The following is a 12,536-nucleotide window of genomic DNA, read 5'->3' as shown; positions in this document are numbered from 1 at the left end:
CCAAACGGTTTCAACCGCTTGGGCAAACAATTTCCCAAACGTTTTTAACCGTTTGGGCATATATCTGCCCAAACGGTTAGAACCGTTTGGGCGAAATATTGGCCAAACAGTTAGACCCGTTTGGTGTCCAAACGGTTTTAACCGTTTGGGCTGTTTATTTTAATAATTTTTAAATTTTGGCTACTCTATTTATCTACCTTTTTACATGTACACATCTCTCACAATAATTACTCAATATCTCATAATGAAATCAAAATGTACATATACAAAAAAGTCTCAAACGGTGCTAAATATCCAATGATTACTCAATATTCAATATTAGAGACAAAACATATACATACACAATGATTACTCAATATCTCACAATGGAAAGCATCTAATATTATATATGTGTCTCTAACATCCAAAATGCCTCAAATGTCCAAAATAAAATTAGAAGTGGCCCAATCAATCCAGTCAAGGAACAGAAGAAATTCCTCGAAGAATGTCCTCCTGGGACAAACCCAAATGCCTTAATTCTGCAAATATCCTAACAAAATTCTCCTGTGATAAACATTGAGCACTGGAAGTAGAAGTGTTAGTAGCCGAAGCAGGACGAGCAGAATGTGGTATATCGGCAATGGGTTGAGGAATTAGACAGGGACAAGTAAAGGATGGTGGATCAATAGGAGTGGGAGCAGGACAAGCACCCTGAGACTTAAAATTTAAAGTAATAGCAATGTATGAGTATATACGCGACTATGTGTTAAGTCTATGTGTGTGTTTATGTGTGTATAAGTATTAGATATATGTATATTTGTGTATGCTAGTGTACATGTGTATGCGGGAGTGTGTATATTAGCATATGTACCATATTGTTATTAATCCAATGCATCTGAGACCTAAGCTCCTCCCTGAGACTGTCCATCTCAGCTACCCGAGCTCTAAGATCAGCAACCTCGCGACGTAGCTCCTAATTAGAAGTGCTAATTTCTGGTATAGAGGAGGCCCTCAAATAAGACCGAGTGACACCAATGCCCATGGCTCTTTCATAACCACTGTGACCCTCCGTGCAAGGAATCTAACATCTGGGTGAAGGAAAGTGCATCGTCCTCTGGGGTTGAATCGACCCTTGATGAGGTTGTCTTCTCGATGACCCGCTTCTACACGATACAAAGTATTTAAATATAAGTCAACAAGGCAAGAGTAGATATATTTAAGAAAAAATTAAAAACAAAATAGAAGTATGATTATAGCATAAGTCACTTAAACAGCAATATATAGCTCCATTTTGAAGAAGTTTAAGTGGCGCGCGTAAATGATGATGGGCAGCTTGAATCCTAGGTCGGTGATGTGCTGCAGGCTGGCATGCAGGCTTGGATTTGTCAAAATCCGCTTTACTTAGCTTATAATTGCATAGATGATGTCTTAGCAATTTTTTTCTTCTTAATTAATTACACTACAATTGCCTAATATTCATTTAAGGAACTCATATATCTTTACTATTACCAGCTTTTGCTGTCGATTACTGTTTATTTTGATCTCGCACAAGGATAGTATCCTTATAGTCAGCTGCTAGGATACTTAAGAAGGGTGGGAAGCTTGGATCTGTGAGCATTGTCTTGAAATAAGGCTCCAAATTATTGACATTTCCGCTACAGGATAAAAGAGAGATGCTACCCAATATTCTTAATTAAGAGCTGGTAAAGGACAAACTACATTTCAAATCCATCAGAGTGACAATCATGGAATAAGAGGTCGTACATAAGATTTGTTACTTTTCCTTTCAAATGTAAAAATGGCTGCAAGTAGTTATTGTAGCTAGCTATCGCGTTAGCGTTACAAATGGAAGTTCTTCCACTTTGATGCATGGCAGCAGAATTACATTATTCTTTGCTTAAACCTAGAATTACATCATTTACGTGCGCCACTTAAACTTCTTCAAAATGAATACTTTCAACAGAAATGCATGTGTCTAAGTCACTTAAACAGCACATATAGCTCATTCCTAGTCTTAGATTGTTGTGGCATCGAACTAAGGCCCTGATCATTCTATTCAAGCTCCCAAAGGATTCATTATGTACAAGATGTAAGGTGTATATATGTGCTAATAAACTGAGCTCGGATATAATCTTTATGGCTCTAGCTTCAAGTTGATATCAGTAACGGATTAAAACAGGGCATATAAACCATTCATTGTAATTAAGAATAAATAGAGATATTTCAACTACCCTCTTTCCTTCTTACAGCAAAGGCTTCATGATTTCCAGCAAAATGTTCATGGGCTTAATTATCTCCTTCCATAACATTTCCAGCAACATGGCATATAATATGTTCTCATTTTCATAAAATTTAAGGACAACACAAATATTAAGTGATCTTCAAAACAAAATAGAAGTATGATTATAACATAAAAGCAGTTAAAATTTCATCCAGAACACTTACGCAATACTCCTTAGTGCTATTGTCCAGGTATGTATACTCTCCGGTGATCTTATCTACTGATGACGTGATGACGAGTGGGTACCCAAATATAGTTTCAACAGTATAGGTGTGCCACCATCCTTAATGATTTGACATTTCTACAATTCACCAAAAATATGTTGTATAATTGATCAAAACATTAAGAATTATATAATCTGAATTTTAATTAGCTGTAAGAAGTAAATTTACCAATTGTTCCATAGCCCGGCACATATTCCTCGAGCCACCTGTATAGGTTGCTCTACCATGCAAATTTGATGCCCGATTCTGCGCATTACGTCTTGTCTCCTCCTGCATGTTATTATAATATTTAGATTTGTAATCAAACAAAGGCAAAATTAATTACCAACTAAACAATTGATTTAGTTTAAACTATACACCTTCTTGTCCTCTGCATCATAATATGCACACAAATTAGTCCATGAGTCTCTATCAATCTAAGAAAACACCGGAGCAAGCTAGAGAGCCTCCCTCTCTGCTTTGGGAGTATTTTTCCACACCTCAAAACACTCATGTTTTACCTGACACCTATTATACCGAACCCTCTCCTGTAGTTGAGATTTCATTCCTCGATAAATAATATGATGGGAGAGAGGCCGATTAGGATCCACATGGAGAAACTCATAATCCTTCTGCAAATTCAATAAACGAATCACATGGTTAAAATATTAAGTATCAAATGATAAAAAATTAATCGGGTAAATCAAAATACAAATATAATTATACCTGGCATCTTATAAAGAACTCGTCAAATGACCTATTATGTTCATCACCCCATTCTAAATGGAGAGGATATTTGCAGTACACACGACTCTCCGTCCCCACATACTTTCCCCATTTCTCAGCATAATCACCAATGGGGCGGGTCCTATTATTGAGGAACAGAGGTCATGCCTTCTCACCTTTTTTAGCATTGGGCTTAAGCTTATAGGAAGTATTGGGGCCTCGAGTGGGAACAGAGGATCGCGATTGCACTGTATGTGATGAGACAAATAAGATATTAGATAATATAAAGAATAATAAATAATATAAATTCAAAGTGAATATATATACAAATTGCTACCTCCATCGCCTTGTCGCTCCGCATGTTTCCGAGAACGATTAGGAATGAAGATTAAAAGACTGTTTTGAAACACATGCCGGTGCAGATGTAGATGCAGCTAAACAATAAAAATGATTCATGTAAGTACAAATATCCAGTTCAGAATGCACGTTAATCACCAAAAGAACATGTTGCACATTGAGGACAATCTGAGCCAAAAAAAAAGTATGGCAACATTGCTTGTATTTTCTGTGATGAGTCATTAGAGACTGTTGAACCTGTTCTTTTCTTGTCATCAAGCTAACATATTGCATTTGCGTGATAGATACAACCACCAAAAGTATTATTTTTTCAAGATCAGAAGCTTAATGTGCCAATAAAAAAATTAGAGATAATGAATAGGTAACTCCATAATAAATGCATAATATATGGGATGTGTATGCATTAACCCTTTTTTCTTCTACTATTAGGTACAATATGCCAGTGCTCGTGGTTGCTAACGGCGGCACCGGCGTGTGCGCAGCCACCGGATGTGCGGTCGATCTGAACCGTCAATGTCCTAATGAACTTTTTGATAAAAGCCCGTGAATAGTTATGGAATATTCAAGAGATAAATATCTAAAACATTGAAAAATCCCTTTTTATTTCCTGATGATCAAATTGTATGAAGAAGTAACTGAGCACTCTTTTTTTTTGAAGTAATCAATAGAGCACTCTTTTTCATAAGCTAAAAAACTCAACTATTAAGATCATTAATAATATGTTTTGATCATCGCCGGCATTTTGATAAAAACCGGTGTATAATTCTACTTACGGAATATTTGAGAGATGAATATCTAAAATCCATCTTTTTTTTCTTCTGATGATCAAATTGTATGAAAAAGCAACAGAGCACTCTTTTTAAACTAAAAAAACTTGGCTATTCTTTAAAATTATCTCATAAATGGCTTTTTAAAAGTATCAACTAATGATGAATGGGTTTTATGCTTTGTGCCTCTGCACTTTTGGACGTGCTGACCTTTGACTCTCTTGATTCAACTAAGCAAGACATACTTGCACATATGGTGCTTTCATGTCATAATCTACCTCAATGAGGAATTAAATATGTCATAAACTACCTAACTTAGTCATGAGGGACATTATAGGTAGACAATACTTCTTTTTTGCTTGTAGTAATAAAGTTGCTAGTTGAGATACAACTCAGGGGTGAATTCACAAAACCCCCCATAAATTTGTGAAATTTACCAAAAAAAACCTCATGGATTGTATTTTTCTGACAGACACCCAGATATTTTCCTCAGATAACCCCAAGGCAACAAACAAAAACACCCACCCACCTAGACACACCTCGCAATCAGGGAGAACGATGAGGAGATGAGCCCCAGATAAAACAAGTTAAATGATGTAAACAAGACAAGGTTGAGATGTAAACAAGACATTCCACATAAATGTGGATATTTACATTCAGAATAATAACTTCCAGCTAGGTACAGATGTAAACAAAATAATAACTTCAAGCTATGGTTCCCTTCAAAATGCACGTTAATCACTAAAATATAATAAAGAAAGATAGAAGCATCTGAATTACATCCAAGATTGAGTGTAGAAGAGATACTGACCTGATGACTGTCCAGAAGGTATGGAGTGCGAAAGGGGGGTCGTCTGTAAATAATTTAGGTCTGTAGGCGCTTGTCGATTTGCATCTACATCTGTGTAAGAGATGAACTGTAAGTAAAATATCTTTTTTTGGAATTGCAGTTATTAATTGTTCAATAAACATATTTGAACATGTACCAACCTAAAGCAGAAGTAGCACAATTGTGATAATAAAAATGCAAAATAAAAAGATATATGTAAGGGATAATGATTTGATGTCATGTAAAAACAGAATCAAAATAAAAGTAAATAGTTACCTCTCACTGGAGTGAACTCTCCAATGCTAGGTACAGATGTAACACTATGAACAGATTCGAGATCTCTCCTACGCTCTCTCACTTGATGATGTAGGTCTCCGCGCTGTATAAGTCTACGTGATCTGGTCCGTGATGAATTTCCAGACATCTTCGTCAAGCCCTAGAAATTTTTTTACAATTCATATAAGATATAAACGAAATAGACATATTTATAAATTTGAAGATATAAATTTTAAACAACATAAATTTTTATAATGGTTACCTTTTTTGCTTTACAGAAGTGTTAGGTTCTACAGAACAAGGAAATAGATAGAACTATGAGCTTGCAAGCATAGAATCACACAATGAACCCAAACTAATTAATACATAAACTCTACTGTTACAATTTGAAACTATTATAACACAACCAAAGAGAATAAGGTATAAAATTAAAGCAATTCATAACTCTTTTGACAATCACACATCCAAAGCACATCGTATAGTAATAATTCATTCCTCAAATCAAAATAGATTTTTATAATGGTTACCTTTTTCGCTTTACAGAAGTGTTAGGTTCTACAGATTCTCTACAAGTTATAGGAATATCTACAAGTATTTCACTATTCAAATCATCCCTAACCCACGAAACTTTATCAAATTTAGGAGATTTATCTTGACATACAACTCCTCCCTACTCAAATTCTTCGTCATCATTGATCTCTACAACCTCCAAATCTACGAATTGTGGGACGTCGTAAGTATCCCTGGGCCTCCATTGACATACAACACTCCACCCCGAATGCCTCAAGCACTTCGAGTAGTATACTTGAAATGCTTGTTCTGAAAATATAAATGGATCGTCCTCAAAGGAAAATCGTGTCGTGTTTATACTCGTCAATCCATATTCATCTATCCAAGACCCGTAATTGTCTCTCCACTTATCAGTTTCCGTCTTCATATCATACCAAATACACTAGAAGACATAAATGCATCCTGCTCGTCCAGGATAGTTGATACCAAGTATGTTATCAAGGTACCCATAGTATGTCTCACCATTAGTGCCTAGGGTTGCAATTCTGCTATTTTGGGTGATTTGAGATTCTTCTATAGACTTGATTTCAAACTTGTAACCGCCAACACTGAATCCTTTATAGTATTTAATTTCAGCATCTAGAAGCGTAGCCAAATATCCAAGTTCCTTATCTAATATTGGTTCTACACCCGGTAATCGGCTCTGAAAAAAAAAAGTTAATATGGAAATTACATAAAGATGTTAGATTAAATTAATAGAATGAGTCAAAAATGAGATAATAGAAATCTTAATGTTTAAACCAATTGCAAAAATTGTCCTGATGATGTGTTTCAACACGTGCCTCATTCTAATTACTATGCATTGCATGTATTTCATCTTTGTGTAATCAAATGTCAAAATGAGTAGTTAATATGAGAAGTATATTATGTCATATAAACATATATAATTATGCGAAATAGACATACTCTCTAACTTCTCCAAGGCATTCGAGATTGAGAAGGATAAAGTGATGAATCTTGTTGATAAACGCGGACGTCATTCTATTATAATCTGGCTTTTTAGATGGTCCATTATGGATCACAACAAGTCTGTTGAGTTTTGTCTCAATGTCTTCATCTAGATAACGGGAACAAAAAGTGGTTACCTCCTCTAACAGATAACCTTCCATAATAGAACCCTCTGGTTGATTTCTATTACGAATATAATTTTTCAGAGTGAGAAGGTACCTACAAAAGCTTACACTAAATCACTGCATCCAAGCTATAAAATAAAAATATATTGATTACGTTAACTGAAAAACTAAAGGTACCTTTCGATGGGGTACATCCATTGATATTGTATCGGTACGTCAAGCCTAGCCTTGGTTGCAAGATGAACAGTCAGGTGTATAATGATATCAAAGAATGATGGTGGAAAAATTTGCTCAAGCTTGCACAAAATTAAGGTAATTTCAGCCTCTAGCTTCTTCAACTTATCATCCTCAATGTTTTTAGCGTACAATTCCTGAAAACATCTGGAAAAATCGTTGATCACTAAACCGACTGATTTAGGGAGAGAAGTCCTAAGAGAGAGTGGAAGAAGATGCTCCATAATAATATGGTGATCATGATAGGGAGAGAAGTCCTAAGAGAGAGTGGAAGAAGATGCTCCATAATAATATGGTGATCATGACTCTTCAACCCTTCGATCTTGCCTGTGGAAGAAGATGCTCCATAATAATATGGTGATCATGACTCTTCAACCCTTCGATCTTGCCTTTAACAATATTTATCTTCTTACTAAATGATCCTGAAAACCTCATAGGAACCTTCAGCTCATTTAACACCTAAAGAAACTTTTTCTTCTCATCTGGTGACATCTGATACATGACATTGGGGAGTACAAATTGGTCAGGATTGCCTGCCTTCAGTATAGGATGCAACTCTTTTCTAATATTCCATGCCTGGAGATCCCTTCGAGCTTTGAGGTTATCTTTTGATTTTTCATCTTTACAGAGAACTAAGTTAAGTATGTGCTCATATACTCTCTTCTTAATGTGCATGACATCTAGATTGTGTCGCACTTTGGCTCTGTTTGACAAAACTAGCTGAAAGCTGCGAGATTATAGCTGAAAGCTGTCAAGCTAGCTGAAAACTGTAAAATTATAGCTGAAAGCTGATAGCTGTGTAGCTAGCTGATTGACTAGAGCTGTTTGACAAAAGAAGTTGTACAACTAACTTAAATTTGTTAAATGACTAAAAAGATCATGCAATATTATTGATATAAAATTAGAATTATTAGGGGTAAAAACGGAAGAAAAAAATTGATAGCTCCTTCCCAAAGACAAACGCTACTTGAGATAGCTTTCCAAAAGCTACTTGCAAAAGACACAATCTCCAAAATAATCTCCTCCTATTTTTTGTCACCAAACAGCTCTACTAGCTTATTGACCAAGTCAATAAAACACAAGCTCTTAGATAAGACACTTTTTTTGGTTGCCAAACAGTGCCTTTATTTGTCTTCTAGTAGGGTAGTTCGAAGAAGATACTTTTCTCGTTCCATCCCTGTGGTGTTTCTTGCCTTCCCTTAACTTTTCCGAAAGTCGCATTGTTTTTACCAATCCACTGAGCAAGTATATCCTCTCTGGATAATGGGTTTGGACGTGGGTGATTCTCTTTAGTACCATCAAAGTGGATGATGTCATCTATGTACGGATGATTTTTATACAACATGCGCCGATGGCCGCTATAACAAGTCTTATTGCTAAAGGGTAGTCTTCTCGATGTTGTCTGGAGATGACGGTAAGGACATGCAGTGTAACCATGAACAGACCATCCAGATAGCATTCTGTACACGGGAAAATCTTTGATTGTCCACATTAAGGCTGCACGCATGGTAAAGTTTGTCCCCGTGTCTGCATCGTATGTCTCCACACCATCGATGAATAAAGACCTTAACTCTTCAATAAGAGGTCGAAGATAGACGTCAATATTGTTTTCGGATAACTTTGGACCATCAATAAGAAGAGGCATCATGAAATATGATTGGTCCATAGCTAACCACAGTGAGAGGTTATAAACCATCATCACAACGGGCCATGTGCTTTGGGGATTGCCCTTAAAGCTGAAGGGGCAAAAGCCATCACTAGCCAATCCCAGCCTGATATTGCGAGGTTCCTGACTAAATGTTGAGTGTCTACTATCAAAATCCTTCCATGCAGGTGTATCTCTAGGATGACTCATTCGTCCATTTTCACTTGGACATGCACGGTGATGCCAAGTCATCGCCACTATTATCTTCTTACACTTGAATAGCCTCTGCAGCCTCTGTGTAATGGGAAAGTATCATACTATCTTGATAGGTATATCCTTCTTCTGACCATGTACTTTCTTATATCTAGCCTCTCCGCAAGTAGGACACTTCGTCTTATCTGAATTTTCTTTCCAGTAAAGTATACAATCATTGGGACATGCATGTATCATCTCACACTTTAGACCCAGATTAGACATTATCTTTTGAGCTTCGTACCAGCTCTCAGGCACATGGTTCCCCAGAAGCATAGAATCTTTAAGAAACTTGAGGAGCATCGTAAATAACTTGTTGCTCTATTTATTTAGACATTTAATCTAGAATAGATGGACGAACCATGATAGCGTGGAGTGTTTTGTATTTTCATAAATGGACCTCCTAGCATCATTCATGTATTTATCATAATTGTCTTCACGATGTCCTCCTCCGAAAGGAGGATCTTCAGCAGGGTTAGTGTTTTACCAAGAGCTACCTCAACCATTTCTTCCATTTCCTCATCGAGAAGCAAGTTGTCTTCTTCTTGTTATTCTTCATCTGCATCAATGAGACCTTCAATTTCTCCATGATATACCCAAGTTTTGTAATCGCTAACAAAACCATTCTTCACAATGTAAAGTTCTACTTCTTCCTCCAATTGATACAACCTATTCGTGCATAATTTACATGGACAAATGAGTCTCCCATGTCGGACCATATCGTGTCTACGAAGAAAGTCCATAAACGCACTAACTCCATTAACAAAAAAATATTACATGCGTTTGCACGACCCACGTACATCCAATCCTTATCTCTGATGTAGTTACGGGCCATGCTAACCTAAATAAAATAATTTATCAGTAACAACTCCTAACAACTTAACGGAACAAAACATAAGGTACATGGAGAGAAAAACAAAGCAAAAGACAAGCCTAAAAATAATTCAAGAAATAGAAACCTGATTAAATTCCTGCATATGCAATATAAAGAATCTCGTGGAATGTTTAACTATTACCATTTTAGTGCATATAAAGAAAGGTCTGAAGTTATAATAGATATGATGTAATTGCTTCTATAGTCTTACACAAAATGAAACAGCAAACGTACAAGAATGTGTAAACACAAGGAGAAGCAAAGGCCAAGAAATAGGATAATTGCTTATGGAAAAAAGTCGTTTGATTCCCTAAAATCTCCAATTAATCTCTTTATATGTTAAATCTTCAATAAGTGTTGTCCATACATTACCACATTATAACGAGAAAAGACTCATGAATGTATATAACATAATCATGTGAAAAATAAGTGTCTCTGCACAGATCATATAACACTAAGACCACACTTGTTAATATCAAAACAAGTTTCATCATATTTATTAGGATAGGGGTTTATATTCAGTTTCTCCTTGATACCCAGCTAATGAGGCCTAGACTCCTGAAAACAAACTTCTCAGCTACAGGTTTAGCAACCATCCTGCCCTAAATAAGTTCATTCAATTAATCTACCGGTAGGTCTTCTCAGCTACAGAAAACATGTAGATGAAGTCTGTTGGTGTCAGTCATTAGTCTTTTAGATAGAATTGCATATAAGATCAAAGTTTTCTACCGGTGTGGCCAAAAATAGATCAACCCTCCATTCAACTCCTACAATTCAACTCCTACTTTACTACTATTTTTCTCACAATTATCATCATAATCTCAACGTTTGCCTCTTTGTTATTTATTAATTAACTTGTTTTTTGCTTAGAAGACCTTTTAATTTATATGATGAAACAAATAATATGAACATGTATTATACTGTTTTGTAGACAAATGCATACTACTGTCGGATGCTGAAGTTAGCATTACAGACTTGTGGAAGACAGCACGTATCCTTTGAATACTTGTTCATTCTTTTAAGCCTTTTTTCCCTGTTAAATTTCTTGAAATAGGATGATCTTTTTTCTTTTCTTTTGGGACGGTATTCCTTAATTCCAATTAAAGCTGAGGTTCAATGGGATGAGATAAATAGAAACAATCATTGCTCGGAAAGATACTTTAACGAGTTTTTGTCTAGGTCTAACTGTGGCAGGGAAGCCAAACTTTATATACCACAGGTTAAGGGCTGACAACTGCTTACATCAAATTTTAAATAAAATCATGATGCATGATGGCCGGTTTAAGTATGTCAAATAAGCAAGCTGATGCCAATACAAGCTTATAATTATTCGACAAATTAGAGGAAACTCGGAAGTCATGAATGCCACAAGTTGACATCTTCTAATAAAATCAACTAGTTATGATGCAAGCCTCTAAGGAAAAACTGAATTTCCTTCCATGTTCATAGCAATTGCAATCTTACTTTTTTTGTCTATATATTCGGGAGAACAAGAAAATGAGAAGACTATCAATGATGCAGAAAGCATCTTTAAAAAAAATTCCTCTTCCAGCATAAACTTCCTATGGGAAAAAGTGTTTCATGTCATTTTACTTCTAGTAGAAATAAGTCGGACTAATAAGATGTTACATTATTGTAAATAGAATGTATAACCAAGAATTTATAGAATAGTATAGGTGTTACTTTTTAAGCATTGAACTAATAAGCTAAGAAATATTTTCCACAATCCTCAAAATCAAGGGCGAGACTAGCTAGTATTCATTTGAGAAGAATCAAAAAGATAAAATCCACATTCTCTAATTTGTAGCAGGGTCAAGAAAAGGTTGGGAGAGTCAGAAGCAAGCAGTATAGTAGGATGATAGACAGAAAAATAAAAAAGAACTCAGAGAACAATAGCAATCAGAATCATATAAGCCTACAATTCACATTTCTGCAAATCAAAATCAAACGAACACCACCTATCTCCACCTTATTCATTCCCCTATGTGTCCTAAAGAATCATCAAGTAACCGATCCTCCTTCCACTCTGTTTCAAACGAAACACATCACGAAAGCAAGACATGCAGTAATATTTGAGCGAGAATATGTACCTCAGCCAAGATAGAGGCACGTGGACGCCGTCGCTGGTGGAAGAGGCAGAGGGTGAGGAGGAGGACTCGTCGGCGGTGCGGCGGTGAAGGCGGAGGCGCCAGAGGGAGCGGCCGTGGGGACAGTCGCTGAGGGGATGGAGATGACGACGATGATGAAGAGGATGGAGACGACGATGATGAGGGATTTGAGGGGATGGTGAAGAGGAGGCGGTTCTTTGAGAGGATGAAGAGGACGATGATGATGATGAAGGATCTGAGGGGATTTCGGAGATTGGGGGAAGAATAATTTTTCACTTTAGCCCTATTTAAATTTTTTATTATTAAAATCGACTTTTTTTTCTTTTATTTACCAAAACAGACCCGATTTCTTGATTAGCGGC

General features: G+C 36.2%; 1 long non-coding RNA gene across 2 annotated transcripts; it reads right to left on the bottom strand.

Annotated features, from left to right (window-relative positions):
- LOC109826040 lies at nucleotides 266–12,240 on the bottom strand. 2 transcript variants are annotated; one of them, XR_002243177.1, is made up of 10 exons: nucleotides 12,157–12,240; nucleotides 5,419–5,578; nucleotides 5,125–5,214; nucleotides 3,527–3,623; nucleotides 3,190–3,437; nucleotides 2,844–3,095; nucleotides 2,653–2,754; nucleotides 2,425–2,561; nucleotides 851–1,142; nucleotides 266–696 (listed from the first exon to the last, which is right to left on the bottom strand). It is a non-coding gene; the product is annotated as an uncharacterized LOC109826040 (long non-coding RNA). The 2 variants fall into 2 exon arrangements; XR_002243176.1 differs by having other exon boundaries at nucleotides 266–1,142.

This window comes from Asparagus officinalis, chromosome 10 (genome assembly GCF_001876935.1).
Source record: "Asparagus officinalis chromosome 10, Aspof.V1, whole genome shotgun sequence".
Taxonomy (NCBI): Eukaryota; Viridiplantae; Streptophyta; class Magnoliopsida; order Asparagales; family Asparagaceae; genus Asparagus; species Asparagus officinalis.
Note: the sequence above shows the minus strand (reverse complement) of the source record. Positions and strands in the feature narration are given on the sequence as shown.